The sequence below is a fragment of the Cryptomeria japonica genome, chromosome 11 (assembly GCF_030272615.1).
Source record: "Cryptomeria japonica chromosome 11, Sugi_1.0, whole genome shotgun sequence".
NCBI lineage: Eukaryota > Viridiplantae > Streptophyta > Pinopsida > Cupressales > Cupressaceae > Cryptomeria > Cryptomeria japonica.
Genome location: NC_081415.1, coordinates 54,441,405 through 54,458,496, shown reverse-complemented (window position 1 = coordinate 54,458,496; position 17,092 = coordinate 54,441,405). Strand labels below are relative to the sequence as shown.

At 36.2% G+C, this 17,092-nt stretch overlaps 1 protein-coding gene across 1 annotated transcript in view; it reads right to left on the bottom strand.

Annotated features, from left to right (window-relative positions):
* LOC131051353 (uncharacterized) overlaps positions 1 to 17,092 on the bottom strand; it is a 56,488-nt gene that overhangs the window by 22,397 nt on the left and 16,999 nt on the right. The gene's annotated exons all lie outside the window — the stretch shown is intronic.

Below are 17,092 nucleotides of genomic sequence, written 5' to 3'. Positions count from 1 at the left end.
CCTCCAATCTAGCAAGACAAGGACGGCCTTCTTCGGTCCAGCATCATCAGGAATAACTTCTTCCAATCTAGCATTCCAAGGCGAGGTACATGATCATCCTGCACATCAAAGACAAAAGGAGTTAGAGCAAGGGTTCGTTGAAGAAGCAGATAGTTTCAGAAGAGTTAATTAAAGCTAGCTTCTCAGCAACATCAAATTGGCATCAACCAAGTGTCAGACGAGTTGACATCCTAGTCATCACTCCTCCAATTAGATTGGTCCACCTCAGTGTGTCCATATTCAATGTACCTAACTCATGGGAGGTGGCACAAACTTCGATGCACCTACTCCAGCTATCCATTGGTCGAATTTTCCAGAGAAGACATGTGTCCTTAAAATGTAATTTTATCATTGGTCAAGCATTAAATGTTATGTAATGGTTGTAACAAACCCTAATTAGGGTTTTCATTGTTGAATCTTGGCCATTGATCTCAAATTCATCTGAGCCATCGAATTGTATTGTGGGCACTATATAAGCCCCGGCTCTTCATTTGTAAAGGCTAATAGGAAGGAAGATAGAATAGAGAGTAGTTAGAAGAGGAATAGTTAGCTAATAGTGGATAGTCAGTTGATAGAATAGCAATTAGAGTAGAGTAGGAGGACAAGGCAAGAAATTGTTGCCATTGATTGTAAACAAACTCCATTTTCATTGAAGTAATGGTGAAGTGTGTCGTTTCTTGCAATATGCATGGTTTCTTGTTGAATCTTCAATTCTAGATGGTAGATAATTAGATCGAATGAAGGAAATTGTTGAATGCACCTGTGTGGAATCCGTTTAATCCATACCACTAGCCTCTTACTGATTGTAAGGACGCCTTGTGTGGTCAACTGGAATGAAATGAGCTTAATCATAAGTCGTTACACGTCTATTGTTTCATGCATTTTCTTGAATGGTGATCATTGTCAGATGGTGTACGATTTAAACATATTGGAAGCATCCCTCAGAAGATCGCACTGAGTTGGTGTTGAATTGTTCAGCCTGATGGTGAGACCCAGCCCAGTAGGAATCCACCTAGTCATTCATCCATCTTCTCGCATTCTAGGTAGTAAAGTAGACTTCCTGATCCTTGCATCTTTTGCCATTTGTTTGTCTTCCAGTTAGTTAGTAGGACTTGTGATTCCAACAAATCAGACGTTCAGTCATCAAGTGTAAGTCCCCTTGTGATTCCAGCAAATCACATCATACCATTGGTGCTTATCCACACGTAGAGATCCTACAACAAAGAACCTTGAAGTCACCCTGATTGATCCTTTTTGTGATATCTTCAGCATTCAGAGGCTTTACTCAAGAGAGGATAAGGTACCCTTTAGGTATTTTATTCTGTGTTTGGTCGTGTACAAAATTCACATCAACAAGTACAAAGCAGAAAATTGATTCCCTCCATGGCAACAAGATAGATGAAAGCCATTGATCAACCATGCAAAAGGGGACAAAAACAATTTTTGAAAAGGAAGTTCTCAACCGTGAAAACACTTCGCCCACAGTGGAATTTGATTCAGTCGATGAAGTGGGTGATGTGGAAAAAAAATGATTTAGTCAATGAAGTGGCTGTGGAAAAAAGATTGATTTGTCAATGGAGTGGCTGGTCCAAGAGGGTGTCAAATTTGCTTCTCGTACTCGAAGCTTCTTCAATATTCTGTGTAAGTCACCAGAAGACAGACAAATGCTTCTTAAATCTGGTCTATGGTTTTGGGTTGATTACACTTTGAGTTTGGGGTCATGGTTTCCTTCTTATGTCCCTTGGACAGACTTTCTTCTACTTCTGTATGGGTGTGGCTTCCATACTTCAATTTTCGATATTATTATAGTGAATTTGGCTTAAGAGAAAATGGTAACTCTCTAGGATTTTTTTGAAAGAGACCCCGGCACACTTGATTTCTCACAAATTAGAAAATTTTGGACTCAAATTATAGACTACATTAACATTCCTTTCAGATGTCAAGTGTGTCACTATTATTAGCATTTTACCTCAAAAAGCAAAAAAAAAGGACAATTCCACTCTTCAGAATTGTAACAGAAACCCTCTTCTAAAGCCCACCTGGTGGCAGAGGGTTGATCAATAACATGGTTGGCTCCTCCAAACAAAGGATTAAGAATTATTGTCTCCCTCTAGCAAGTCAAAAAGAAAAAAAATTTATGAAGATGTAAGGCAGGTTTTTTACCATTAGGAGGACCTGAGCGCTTCCTCAAATAAGGAGGTGAAGGGTGAGACTTTGAATTTTGTACCATTTATTGATGCCACACAATAAGTTTTCAATCAAGTTCCATCACAATCTTTCAAAAAAACTCTTCTATTACTTCAGAAGTGTATACCGAGACACAATGCTACTACTATAGATTTGCTAGATTTGGGGTTGCACTCCACACATTCCCCTAAGCATGAGTGAGTAGAGGTAGAAAAAAATGAAAACTTGTTGAGGAAGTCACACATCTGATGACTCTTAGATCGTCGAAGAATATGAGGAAGGCTACCAAATTATTGACTTGCTGGGTTTGTCTTTAGGGTGGTGATATCTTCTTTAGATTTAAATTAGTCATGAGGTTATTTCATAGTAACCAGGAGATATCTTGTCTTTAGGGTGGTGATATCTTCTTTAGATTTAAATTAGTCATGAGGTTATTTCATGGTAACCAGGAGATGTGTCTCCCACCCCCTGAGACACATCTAGAAGACAGACAGAAACGTGTCTCCAGTACCGGAGACATCCCCAGAACCATCCCAATGCACAGGGTGCTTTTGGCCACTGTCTTCAAAGTCTCCTGACCAGAAATTAAAGTCTTCCTCAAGAAGACTCAGGGCAAAACGCGTTAAGGGCAAATAAATAAAATAAGTCTGCATAATGTTTCACGTTGATATTTTGGATGATACAAAAATCCATGCAAAGTTATAGTAGTCAGACATACTGACCGTGTAGAGTTTTTGAGAGGAACATAAACAGTTGTATGACTGATTTCCTGTCATTGTAATGGTCTAAAAAGAAATTGCCTTTACTATTTATTGTTCTTGTCTGACTGATTTTCCGCTCTTGTTTTCACAATTCTATGTCATGATATTTTTGGAAATTATTAAATTATATTAAAAAAATTGCATCTCCAAGTACCCCCGTCTCCTATTTTTGAAAATTAGTCTTACCGGTACTGGTACCAATCTCTGGATCTCCAAGTACCCCTGTCTCCTATTTTTGAAGATTAGTCGCACCGGTACCGGTACCAATCTCTAGCATCTCAAGTACCCCCATCTCCTGGTGACCATGGATTATTTGAATATAGCCCTAAATGCGATTTTTCTTGTGGGCCTTATTAGAATATTTAATTATATTTTAGTCACCTATATTTAGTTCCTTGTTTAATGGTCATTTAGCTTTTTAGTAGTTCACCTTAAACGACTTGTTCTTAATTTAGAACGTCGTCTTGTAATCTCTATATATAGACTTGTATATTGTTGAATACATTATCCGATTATTGAATCATTCATTCAATTTATTTTCATGGTATCAAAGCGGGTCGATGGGATTCTTTAAAGTTTGGCGAATTTTTTAATAAAAATTCATGGCCTTCTTTCTGGAATATTTTCCAGATTTTTTTTATTTGTTTTTTTTATTAAAAAACGATTTTGCTTTTTTGAAGGCTTTTTGAGGGTTTCGAGGGTTTTTGGTTCGTGGACGAATTTCTTTGTGCTGGGCAACAGTTCATGTTTTTTTTGCAGATTGAAAATTTTCCTAGGGTTTCTGCAAATTTGGACTAGGGTTTTGACCCTTAGTTCAAGTCAAAATTTTATTTTGCTTGCAAATTCTTGGTGGGTATTTTGAGACCTCAACTGGGTCGTCGTCAAATTTTTCTGGGTGCATCGTTTTCCGTGCCTCAAATTTTGAGCCATCAGATCTGTATTCTGATTTTAGATTCTTGGGTGGGTTTTTCGAGAGCTTTTTTGGGTTGATCTCAAATTTTTCTAGTTGCCTCGTTTTCCATGCCTTGATTTTTGTGCCAGCAAATTTGCCTTTAGGAATTTAAAAACAATCCACGATTTCTGCTATTTCTTTGGACGTCGGGAATTTTGGTGTCTTCTGAGCACCGTTTATGTTGTACATCCGAACTAGGGTTTCTGCCCCTCTTTTTTTTTGTGTTTTTTTTTAGAAAAAAAATCGTCAATATTTTGAGGTATTTTTTTTTTCTGCAAGTTATTATTTTTTCTGATTATTTTCAGGAAAAATTTCAGGTTTTAAGTTTGCAGAAAATTTTAATTTTTGGGTTTCTTCCAAACCTCGAAATTCACGCCTTAGAATTCGTGCCAGAATTCTCCTCCAGGGTTTCAGATTTTTTGTGCAGCTGCTTCTATTCTGATTTTTGAATCAGATTCTTGTCTCATGCTTTCACTAGGTTGACCTCGTTCAACCTCCATCTTTGTGATTGCATCTTTGACCAACATCATGTTGTAACACAGTCAAAAGTTCAATAGCTGCCACAACACCTGGAAACAGTGCATGTTCACGATATCTGAATATCGCTGCCTTTATCAGATTGATTTAGGCCAAACCTCGTCTTACAGGTCCCAAGGTTTTCATGATTTTTTCCTAAAAAATTGTCTGTCGGTTTTCTGATTTTTTCCACAAAAAATCATGGGAGGGTTTTCACGATTTTTTCCTCAAAAATTGTTTGCAAGGTTTATAATTCTCTTAAAAATTATCTCATCTGTAATCCGCGATATTCGCGTAAGATTTTAATTATCTAGGTTTTACCATTTTTTTTTGCACAAAAACAATCATTTGTAACCTCAGATTTCTAGGTTTTTCGATTTTCTCCTCAAAATCGTAAATTCTCTTTTCGAGGATTCTTATTTCAAGGTTTGACGGTTTTTTCCTCAAAATCGTGCTTTGTTGCAGTTAGTTTGGGTCGCACTTGCCAGGGCGAACATTTGCAACCGTGGCATCTTGCAATCAGTTTTGGAGTTGGTACTCTTCTGCAAAAAGGTTTGCTGATTTTTTCCTCAAAATCATTGTTTCAGGCTTCAGTAATTCATGTGTGCCAAATCTCTAATTCGTGATTTTTTCCTCAAAATCATTGTTTCAGGCTTCAGTAATTCGTGTGTGCCAAATCTCTAATTCGTGTGTGAAGGCTACATTCGCTTGGATGGCTTTTGGTACTCTTGGTCATTTACATTCTGCAGATCCTGGGAGGGTCTCCGTAGCAGCAGATGGTCTTTGCATTTGTGATCATAACACCTGCAGTGTCTTCTGTAGGGTATTGAGTATGATGACCATTAGGGAGGGTGTTAAAATAATATTAATATCTTCTATAATGGTCATCTTCTATTTTTTTATTTTTCAGGCCTCGGGTCCCTTACCCAAGTACTATAAGCAAAAAATTACATATCTGTATTCATTTTTTAATATATGTTACAATTATACAGTTATTGTGATTATTTTTATATATTTTTATATATTTTTTAATGTTATATTATTTTGTACAGCCTAACCCAACTGTACCAAACCCAATAATAAACACTCCAGCCAACAAAACTAAATCCGAACATGCAACGTAGAATGAAAGCATAAGGGTATGTATTCTGAACAATGTTTTGATACAACAAGGGTATCCAAGTTAATTTTGTTGATCATTTGATATGATTCCATGTCTGAATGCTTATTTGCATAAGAGAAGCCCACTACTTATTGACGCCCCCATCATTATTTAGAACATTATTCTATTCTTTAAATCATAGAAAGAAATAGTACTGAGCTGTTGTCATATGTTCGTTAGATACAATTAATCATGTTATCTACGCTTTTATGAGAGGCTGAAATAACATAGAAATAAAACAGTAGGGATGTTGTTCATTATTTGCGGCATCCATAACACCAAATGACAAACAGTACACCGGTTGTTTACTTTCAACTGATAATAACAACTTCAAACCAATTTTACTAGTAAGCTTATTGTTGGTGGGAACAGAACCAAGAGAAGACTTGATCAATCAATTTGAAAAAACCATTTGTGGCTAACCCAAACCCCATTAGGTTTAAAACCTACAAAAGCAGCCTAAGAAAGCATTGGTTGCAGTGGAAAAACACTTTATACAAATCTCTACTTCATATGACCAAATACTGATCTACAATTGCTATGTTACGTGACAATATCAGCAAAAATGAGATTAAAGAGCCCAAATCATTCCACAAATAAAGGAATTGAACAACATAATCTGATACATTGGAGTTGTTGAAGAAGAACATCTATACTCTCGAGGGGCTAAAACAGATCTATCTACGATTGAGGAAGTTACTTAAGATTTTCTTGAGACGGAAATTTCTCTACAGCAAGAAAAGAAGTAGGAAAGTTCTTATCAGTCCTTCCAAGTCCAATATTAAGCTGTTCTACCAAATGGAATACAGTGAGTAAACATGATAAAGAAAGAAAGGGTAAAGATTCCACAAGCAAAGCATGGAATAGACAATGAAAAATAGATAAAAAGATTATAAGACCAAAAGCTCTTTCTAACTTGAATCCTTCGATCACTTAACTACATGAATCGATGAAACATACCAACATGGAGGACACCACTCTTAATCAAGAGAAACCTGAAACCAAAGATTTAGAAAATCAAAAGCCAAACTTCGACAACTGATAGAAAATCTACAAAAAATTGAAAACACAATCTTCTTAAAAGATCTTGAATGAAAGAAGAGAAGCTATAGACTTCACAAGTGAAGTATGGAGAAGAGCTTTCAAAAGTTGGATAAAATGAAAATAAGACAGACATTTGGACGTTGTATGTGCAAGAGATGTCCATGAAGGCCTCAAGAAAGAACCTTTGTCAAAGCTGATAAAGGCTGGGAAAGAAGATCCCTCACTCTTCTAGAGTTTTCTCCCATCTTGGGTTTCTCTAAGTCAATCGCCAATGCCTATTTGTAATTATTCTTGTTCTCACGTATTGCTTATGTATTCTTCCTTTTACCTTACTTGCACTTAATTACATTACATTTACGACAAAGGGACTGGTTTTTCTGCATTTTGTATAAGGGAATGCACCTTAGTCAACCAAAGCACATTAAGGAGTAGGAAGATTCATGTGACAAATTATGTGGTAGATTACCCACCCTAATTAAGATTGGTATCTGAGCAAGTTTGGTTGGATTTTGTGGTTGTTTATCTTTGTGATCAGTTTTTCAGATTTGTACATGTTACTAGATCAGCTAATACAAGCAGGAAGGTAGAGGTAATTGTTTGCAGCAAGAAATATAAGCCAGAGATTCAATAAGAAAAAGTATAAAGCCATGGCACATGACTAGCCCCTACATGGAGAAGAAAAATTTCTCAATTTAGAAGACACCATGGCAAGCATTTCTTGCTATATGTGAAGGCTACGAAGCATCACAGAGGCAGTCAGAGAAAAAATGGGGAATCTTTCAAGAATCCTAAAACCAAGGAGTAGCTAGTCCCACTGTAAATGAAGTCATCTAACAACACCCTACTCAAAGCCTGGACAAATAAAGAAATTGTTCCTTACCAAGGATAGGTACGTGATGAAAAGCTTGACATCAGTTGGCACAGCTTGACATATATGCATCATAATAGTGCAGACCTGCAAATATCCTATGCTAGATTAACATAAGTAATAACACACAATTTCTCGGTTTGAAGCCAATTTACCGGAACGGGTTTGGGGATATGGGTATGCCACTACAGCAAAAAAAATATTAAAAATAAAAAATATAAGAACATAATATTCATTTGGTAACAAAACCTTAAAAAAAATTTAAGATGATATTAAAAGCTTAACCACCTTTGTGTAGGATGCTAATGTGTTGAAAACTTTTAAAAGCACTAAAAAGTAAGCATGCAATGTTTTTAATAACATGACACTAGTATAACCAAGACCTTAAATACAACAAAGAGCAGCATATGAATTCTGCAACAGCAGCAGCGCCTACAATAATAACACCAACTACAAAACAATAACAATTTTATGGACATACTTATCTGCCATCGATAATATTTTCACACCTTCTTTGCAACATGTGAGGACTTCTTGTGTATAGTAAAAGAAGTAAACAATGCTTAAGAAGATAATGGTGCCCCCATCCTTTGAAATCCCTTCACACCACTCTATTCTTCATTACTTTGAGCGCCTCTCAAAACATATTGCATTCAAAAACATAAACCAAAGGCTTACTGCCTTTTCATGATGATCTTGCACAGATATGTGGTGGAGATCAGTCAGCCGTCAAGTGTTTTCTGCTCTTCAAGAGTAGTAAAAAAGACCTCCTTTCGGAAAATTTCAAACAAGATACAAGCAGATTAAAAAAAACTCAACAAAGTGTATTGAGAAAGATATTATCATATGACTTTGTTTCTTAAATCTGCACCCAAGCCCTGTAAAACCAACCCAGATTCGCCAGGGTTTGCTCTGCAGCAACCAAGTCTTGACTGATTTTGCCGAACCTAGAGAGCACTGTAAAGGGATCCAAACTACAACCTGAACTGGATTCAAACTGGACACGGATCAGGAGGTTTTCCTGAGCAAGCCAGTAGCATAGCTCATTCTATGCTAGCCTCATTCTTTGGCTTTTAAAAAATAGCACCTATTTGTTCCTGAGATGAATTTAAGAGACTAATCAGAAAGCATTTTTTTTGCATGCCATAAAGAGCATAATGTTACACCCCATTGTGATATTACTTATTTACTGTTACGTTGTATAGTTAAAATACTTTAACGCATGAATATGTCTTGAATATATTTATCTTGATTGAAAATCTGATGAATGAATGTGCATTCACTATGATATTTTGAGTATTTGAAGATGAAATCTATAATGTTTTGATAACAGCTAACTATTGTTGTGATGTGCTAAGTTGGATGCAGGAAATGATCAAGCCTCTGGAAGGGAGAAAGAGTATCACATAGGAGAAGAACTTGGTTCGGTAATATTTAATATGTGCCTATTTGAGCTATCACACATACTCACATCCTAGTTGGTCAAGATGAGTCAAGTTGGGAATGGTAAGTTGCCTTCTGTCAAGTTGGTGATGTTTTGTAATGTTATGGTTTGAATGTCCTTGTTTTGAAATGTTAGATTGAATCTTTGTGATAGGTTTAAATCTCTGTGATCATATCTATATATGAATATATGTTTGACATATATATATATATATGATCCATGTATATATAAATAAAAGTATGTTTATATATATATATATATATATATATATATATATATATATATATATATATAAACATGTGTGTGTGTGTGTATTATTAATTTGATTGATTAGTTATTTGAAATATTGATATATACATATATATATACACACGCATATATATATATATATATAGTAATAATACACACACACGCATATATATATATATGTGTGTGTGTGTGTGTGTGTGTTTGTTTGTTTAAATGTTTAGATTTAATACAATATTTAATTGATATATATATATATATGAATCGGACTGTATATGGTTCGATAGCATACCACATAGTAGTAATGCTAGTAATTACATTTATTTATTAAAGGTATCGAGCTGTTTTGAAAGCATGTTATCATCTTAATAACACCACGTAGTGGTGATTAAAGGAACCAAGGATTACCACCTTGCTTGGAGCGCACCCTACTCCCAAGGGAGTATGGAGATTAATACCATTCGCAATGCCGGAGTAAAAGTGCATGTGTCCCTTGTTTAGTTGACCCCATATTATAGCAGGCACATAAAGTATTTAGCGTGACCCATGTCAAAGGTGGAAGCACTGACCATGGTGAGGCGTGGTATAAGGGGAGTGCTTAGAATACGATAAGCGCTAAGTGTTATCTCACCCTCGCTTTAAAAAGGGATAAGTATAATGCCTTGACCAAGCATCAACCCATTTAATAGGGCAAGCACCTATGTGTAAGCGCACCCTATTACATAGCATGGTAATTTAGTTATAAATTAAACCTAATAAAAGGTGGACTTAGTCAATAAGCATGTGTTAATAAGAGTTAGAAACCTATTTGTTTAGGTAAGTGATAAGTATGACTAATCATAATTTGACTTAGTAAATTATGAGTGATTCATAGTAGAATTACGTTGGACTTTATATGTGTCAACTTTGTAGTTGAATGGGAGCCACATAGTCGTGGTGGTGGCATACGAAGAGAGAGTGGTGGCGAATTTGAGAAGTTAATTATAGCATTAAGTGTCTCAAATTCGTGTATATATAGAGGAGCTCTCTTTCTTCTTGAAACATCTTTTTCCTACCTTGCAAAATTGCTCATTGCTTATTCATTATTCTTCATTTGGAAGAGGAAGAGGATAGTTCAAGTTTTGTGAGGAAGTAGGATAGTTGTTATCTTTGTGAGCTTGTGAGATTCTATGATGGTGGATAAGTTGTGAAGCCAATGTGATTGTGATTAGGAGTCATAATCTGTGTGAAAGCTATAATCCAGGCATGAGGATTCTATCTCTTCTTTTATATTGAAACATATTTGAATGCAATTATTTTAGGGAAAGATGTTGTAAAAGCTTAAGCGAAGTAATGATTGGATTTATGTTTACTTGTAGAATACGCATACATGAACTTGATAGAAACTTGTTGTTATCCTTTATGATTGGATATATGTATAAGTATATAATAGCTATATTAGAATTAGTGTAATGGTGTGTATATTTAGTGTGTGAAAATGATTGATTTGGTTAATCCTGGGGTTAGGATAATTCGTGGATGGGAGTAACCTAGTTAGTCATCCTGTTATTAACTTTATGGTAATGAATTGCGGATAGAATAAATGGTCAGTAAACCAAATTGAACAATGAAGTGGGTGGACATACGACTCACACTTGAAATATTGGCTGATGAATTTTTTGGCCAAAGTAGTGTATGTTGCCACTATCGGTTCATTGTGATCCAGATTTACATACTAGACAAGGAACGTCATACATGTAGGTTGTAGCCAATGTATTGTAGCTCTAACTATGTAGGACACAACACTAAGCTCATAAGGCTATTATTACGAGGTCACCAAACCAATCTCTTCGTTGAAGGGTCGGGCCGCTTCAATTAGAAGAGGCACAGGGGAGTGTAAAGTCTTGGTTGGGTGCAAAAGCACTTGAGTGATGCTCTTCGTCATGTAGTTAGCGATCGGAATTTGAAGATATATGCCAACAAGGCCATCTGGACCATTCGTTTTTCTTCTGTTTCATTAAGCTCATAGAAGCTTTGTATGTACTCAAACATTCCTAAATGGAAATGTAAACGCTTTCATATGTTTATAAATATAATATTGTATATGAATTATGATGCAATGAAAAAATTGAAATGGGATTTATTTCAAATATGCATCTTGTTTATGAAATGGAAAGAGAACATTTTTATTACTTGTATTTTGGTAATTTATTTCTTTCACATGCGAGTTAAAACTTAGTAAATTAAATGGTAGAACAATTGGCATGTTACACAAGTCCATTGAGTGGCAATATTACAAGGCCAAAGCGTGCAATTGAACACAATGAGGAATCCATTTTTTCCCCCAATACTTACAATAGTACAATATGTACAAGAGGATGGCAATACTTAATTCCCCAACTATTGAATGGCACTATTACAAGACCACAAGTAGATCTTCTCTGGAAGGCATGGGGAATGAGTAATGGCATCATTCTGCAACATCAGGCACAAGAAAAGGAAGGTTGGGGGCGCTAGGAGCTATAAATTTGTCTTCTCACTTGGCCTCTACAACAAACAACATGTACCACCATAGCAATTGGTAATGTTTAAATGTTGATTGTTAATCAAATCTACTAATGGGCTATCAGACAGAGTGGAGGGCTCCATATCAGTCATAATACAACTTTAAAACATGATCGTTGATGCACTTTGATCAACAGTCAATAATTTATCATGAAAGTCCTAGTTGAAAAGTCTATGCCTTTGTTTTTGGCCAATGGAAGCTCGCCAAGGTGTCAAGAATGGCACTGGTCATAATTTTGTGCACTCACAAATGGGGTTGGGTCCCTTTGTCTCTCCTTTGGAAACGTGAACAAACCTGCCATGTGGAACACTCTTTTGAATAAAAACAGCTTGATGCAATTGATCAACACTTGCATAGGTTTTGTGAACCCTATTGACCTCTGATACCAATTTTCAAACCTCCTTAACTTGTCACAGATCAAACTTGTGAGCCTTTTGAAAACTCTATTTTCAAAGTTGGACCCATTTCAAAGTTATGAGTTTGGTGTCGGGCCCTGACATAGTTGTGAAAACCTTGTCAAGACCCAAAAATGGTTTCAAAACCAAGCCCAAAGACCAACACAAAAGAAAGAAAAGGCTTTGAAGATTTGAAACAAGGGGCTTTGTCAAGACTTAGAAGGTTTTGTGAACCTTATCAAGGGCCAATGAGTTTGAGAAAACCATGTCGAGACCTGACAAAGGTTTTGAAACCGATGAAGAAAGTCAAAACCATAGGTAAAACGTGCACCTTTGAAGAAAAGAAACTTTGTGGAGATAGAAAGGTTTTGAGAACCTTGTTGGGGGCTGAAGGAGTTTTGGAAACCTTGTTAGGACCTGACAAAAGTTTTGAAAACATCAATTTTACCCGACAAGACTAAGGACTTGCAGAGAAAAGGTGGCTCGGTAGCCCACTTTAAAATACATGGCAAATGAAACCAAGGCAAATTTGTCAAGACTTGAAGGGGTTGTGGAAACTTGTCGAAAACCAATATGGTTGTGGAAACCTTGTCAGGGTCCAACACGAGTTTCAAAGGCAAGAGTGATAAGAAGAAACTCATGATTGCCTTCAAATTCCAAGAAGTCGATTGTAGTTCCAATGTGGATGAGAAACTTGTTTGCACCTCCCTTTCCAAAAGGTATGCTTAGGTAGCAACGAAGGGCATGAGGAGCATGGTCATGCTAAACATTTTCATCTCAAATTTAAATCAAGAACACAAAAGTAAATGCTCTCTTTGATTCTTAAGCTAATTTGATTTTTATGGAGTAAGAAAAACTTGGGTTGAAGACATATCAACATCCCAAATCTATGAATTGGGTTGGCTAAAACAAGGACTAGAATTGTTTATCACAAAACAATGCACAATATAGTTTGGTGTCTAGTTACTATAATATGATACATCTTGATGTATGTGGGGTAGCATTACTATTATTGTAGGAGAAAATGTATGCAGGAAAAGTGGGCGAATAAAACTTAATATGTGAAAATATGTTAGAATACTAGTCCACACACACACACAAGACTTCTTGGTGCAAGCTATGGAGTAACGTAGTATTACTCAGCTTCCCAAGGAGGGTCCCATGGTTCTCTATCTCACAATGTCTATACGTCTACAGAAACAACAAGTAGTCAGGTTGCTTAAGGATAGATAGAACTTCATCAGTCACGATTACAAAAGAAAATTGAAGATATCCTTGATAAATGCACATCAAGCAAAGCTCTTCAACATAAGTGACAAAATTTCTTCTCTTCTTTCAAAAGATTAAAAGAGTGTTGAATGTGAGAATTCTTCTAGTTCATCTACTAACAAAGATCAAAAGAAAATATAAGGGTGGTGGCATCAATTCCAATGAACATGAAAGATTGATCTAATGAGGCAAAGTTGTGCAAGACCATGTTGCATCTAGATAAGAAGTTGGGGAATTTCATCCATCTAGTGAGATTCCAAGATTTTTTGAGACCAAAACCCTCCTATTTTTTTAATTTTTTTTACAATTGAGTTAGTAAAATCAGCTAAGTCACTAAGACGTGTTCATAAAGACGCTACCTTGACTTGACACTCTTGAAGATTCATTTTGCAAGAAAGACTCATATTCATCATCCTATTGCTGCTTACAAAAGAAAATTGAAGATCTTCTTGATAAGTGCACATCAAACAAAGAAGTTCAACAATGTCAGTTCTTGATTCAATCAGTGTTGAATGTGAGACTTCTTCTAGTTCATCTACTAACCAATATCAGAAGCAAATGGAAGGGTGGTGGCATAAACTAGTACTAAACATGGAAGGTTCATCTAAAGAGGCAAAGTGAAATCAGCTAACCAAGTCACTAAGATGTTCTCATGAAGACTCTCACTCACAGTAGACATTCTAGAAGATTCCATTTGCAAAAAGACTCATACTCACAATCCTTCCTTATTAAGGCAAATCAAAGATCTCCTTGGTAAGTGCATATCAAGCAAAAAAATTGTTCTTAACTTCTTTTGAAAGATTCAAGAAGTGTTGACTATGAGAATTATTCTAATTTATCTACTAACTACGGTTAAAAGCAAAACTAAGCGTTGTGCCATTGGTTTCAAGGGGCATTACAACATGATACGAAGAGACAAATTTGTCTAAGACAAAGTGGTATGCCAAGAAAAAGGTGGGGACATTGTTTCCTTATCAAGTAAGTTTCCAATTTTTAAGTACCAAAAGCATCCCAATGAGGAAAGTATGTTTCGAACTAGATCAATTCAATTAGTGAAATCGGATAACTTAGTCGCTAAGATATTCTCATCAAGTCTCTCTCATGTACTAGACACTCTTCAAGACTCGTCATGCAACAAATGCAGATGAATAGAATTGCATAAGTCTAGTTGTCAGAGTAGAACAAAGACAAAATCATTTGAGTGAGACAGACACTCTGAATATTAATATCAAGATGGAAATAGAACCTAGAGGATGAAGCAGCTAAAGTGTTCTGTACTCAAAAATTTTGGTTGTTGAAGAGTCCCAAGATCCCATCTGATGTTTTCCATAAAATTTTCATATATAATGCCTCCAAAAGAGTCCATTGTAACTTTTTCTGAGGAGTTCAGTTGAATTGAGCTTATGTTGCAACCATGAGTTGTACAATGTAGAGTAGTTGAAGTGTGGTAGAAAGGGGCAAGTAAACTAAGGACAAGGATTTGTAATGTCATGTTTTTTAATATGCAACACAATAGTAGCATTGAGTGAGTAAACTGATAGCTATTAGAATAATATTAGATTATTTACCTTATAATGGTCATTTATGTTATTTACGAATATTTAGTCTTTTGGATAGTTTCTAAATTTCCCAATTAGTTGTTTTAGAATGTTTTTGTTTTCTTTCTTCGTTGTTTCTCTATACAAGGAGACTTCGTCTCTATTTGTAATCACTCAATCAATATATAATGAAATATCGTTTCATGGTATTAGGGCAAAACGATCCTTTAGTGAATTTTTTAAATTCGTGCTCTTTAACTGTATATTTTCCAAAAGTTTTTTGGATCATTTTTTAATGAAAAAACGTGACAATTTTTTCTAGGCTTTTTTATCATGGCTAAGAAACCCTGCGGATTTTCAAAAAATCATGAATTTTTTTGTTGCAATTTTTTCAAGGGTATTTGCGGAGAAGGTTTTTTTCACGTATCATGGCTATGGTGGGCAGATTTTGAGCACTAAATCGGCAGTGAGTTTTTTGTGTAAAAATTATTTCCTTTGTCTTTTTTCTCCAAGTTCGGGTTTGCATTGTCAAGTTTCTTTCCTTCCCACATTTGGTTCATGTCTGGTTCGAGTAAATCTTGGTGTAGAGAATCGTGTGCCATTTATTTTCTGGCTCAATGTTTTCTGCACGCGATTTTTTTTACCTTTGCAACTTTTGTTGCGGGCTTCTTACACATTTTTCTAGCCATGTTTTTTTTTTTAGAACTCTGCTCGTGTGTGAAGGGTTTGCGACTGTGTGCAAGGGTTATTTCTTCACCCGTACGACTATATTTTCGGCCCGCACTATTTCTTTTTCCACGAGGGTGGCAACGAGGGTTTCTCCCTACGCGACGAGCTTCTCAGTCCCATGTAGGCTCTTCAACTCATGGAAGTTTTTGGTTGGCACTGTTGTCGGTTGGTGTTTTCAAGTATCTCATCTTTTCTTGGCATCATCTATCTTCTTTGAAATGCATGGAAAGACCTACTTTCAATGGTGATGTCTAGGGTTTGTGATGGCCTAGGTTTTTCCATTTTCCAAAAAATCGAGGGTTTCCATCAGACTTTGGAGTTTTTGTAAAGGGTTTTAAAAAAATTTCCACAAAAAAAAAAAACTAATGCAAGGGTTTAAAAATTTTCCAAAAAAATTTATGCAAGGGTTTTCTAGTTTTTGACTAATTTTTTGCACTAAAACCAGGAGTTTTTGAATTTTTGAGCAATGCCTTGAGATTTGTGCCAGCCACTTGTTGAAGGTTTTTGATTGATGTTTGACAAAACAAAATCAGAATTTTTAAGTTTGTGTTTGACCTCGTTTTTTGTGCATAAGAAAACGGGAGGGATGGCATCGTTGACCAACATAATGTTGGGGGCCAATCAGTGGTTCAACAGCAAGAACTACAATACCTAGAAGCAAAGGATGCTCTTGATTTTTGAGTACCGGTGTCTCAATCAAATTGTTTTGGGTACGTATACTCATCCCACAATGGTAGGCAAAGACCAGAACAAGTTTGACGAACGTATCCGAAAAGCGGTTATGTTGCTAAAACTATCAATCACCGACGAAAGGCTTCCATACGTGCCAACTAGCAAGACAATTGCAGAGATATGGACACATCTGAAAGATCTCCATGAGATGTCAAACAAGAGGCAAGCATTCTTTCTAAACTAAGAACATGCTATTTTCAATGATGATGAATGAGAAGATGTATCTGCAGGAGCATCTTATGAAGATCAAGGATATATGCAATCAACTGGTGGCCATTGGTCGCAAGATGGAAGAGGAGGACATGGTAGTGATTACGTCAAAGAGTCTACCACGCTCCTACGAACACTTTATTGAGACGCTCAACATTACCTCCACTAATGTCAACTTTAAGTTTGAAAAGTTGTGCACTAAGCTATTGCAGCAAGAACAGTGGAGACAACAGTTTGGTAGCAACAATGACATGGTCAGTAGGGAACGGGCATTTACTGCCAAAGATAAAAGCAAAGACGAGTCCACTCAGCAGAAAGGACAGCGCACATCTAAGAACAGCTCGAAGAAGAATTTCACCTATCACTATTGTGGGAAGCTTGGTCATATTGAGAGGTTCTACAGAAAGCGGTTGGCTGATCAATAGACTAGCTAGGGAGAATCTCAGCAGCAAGCT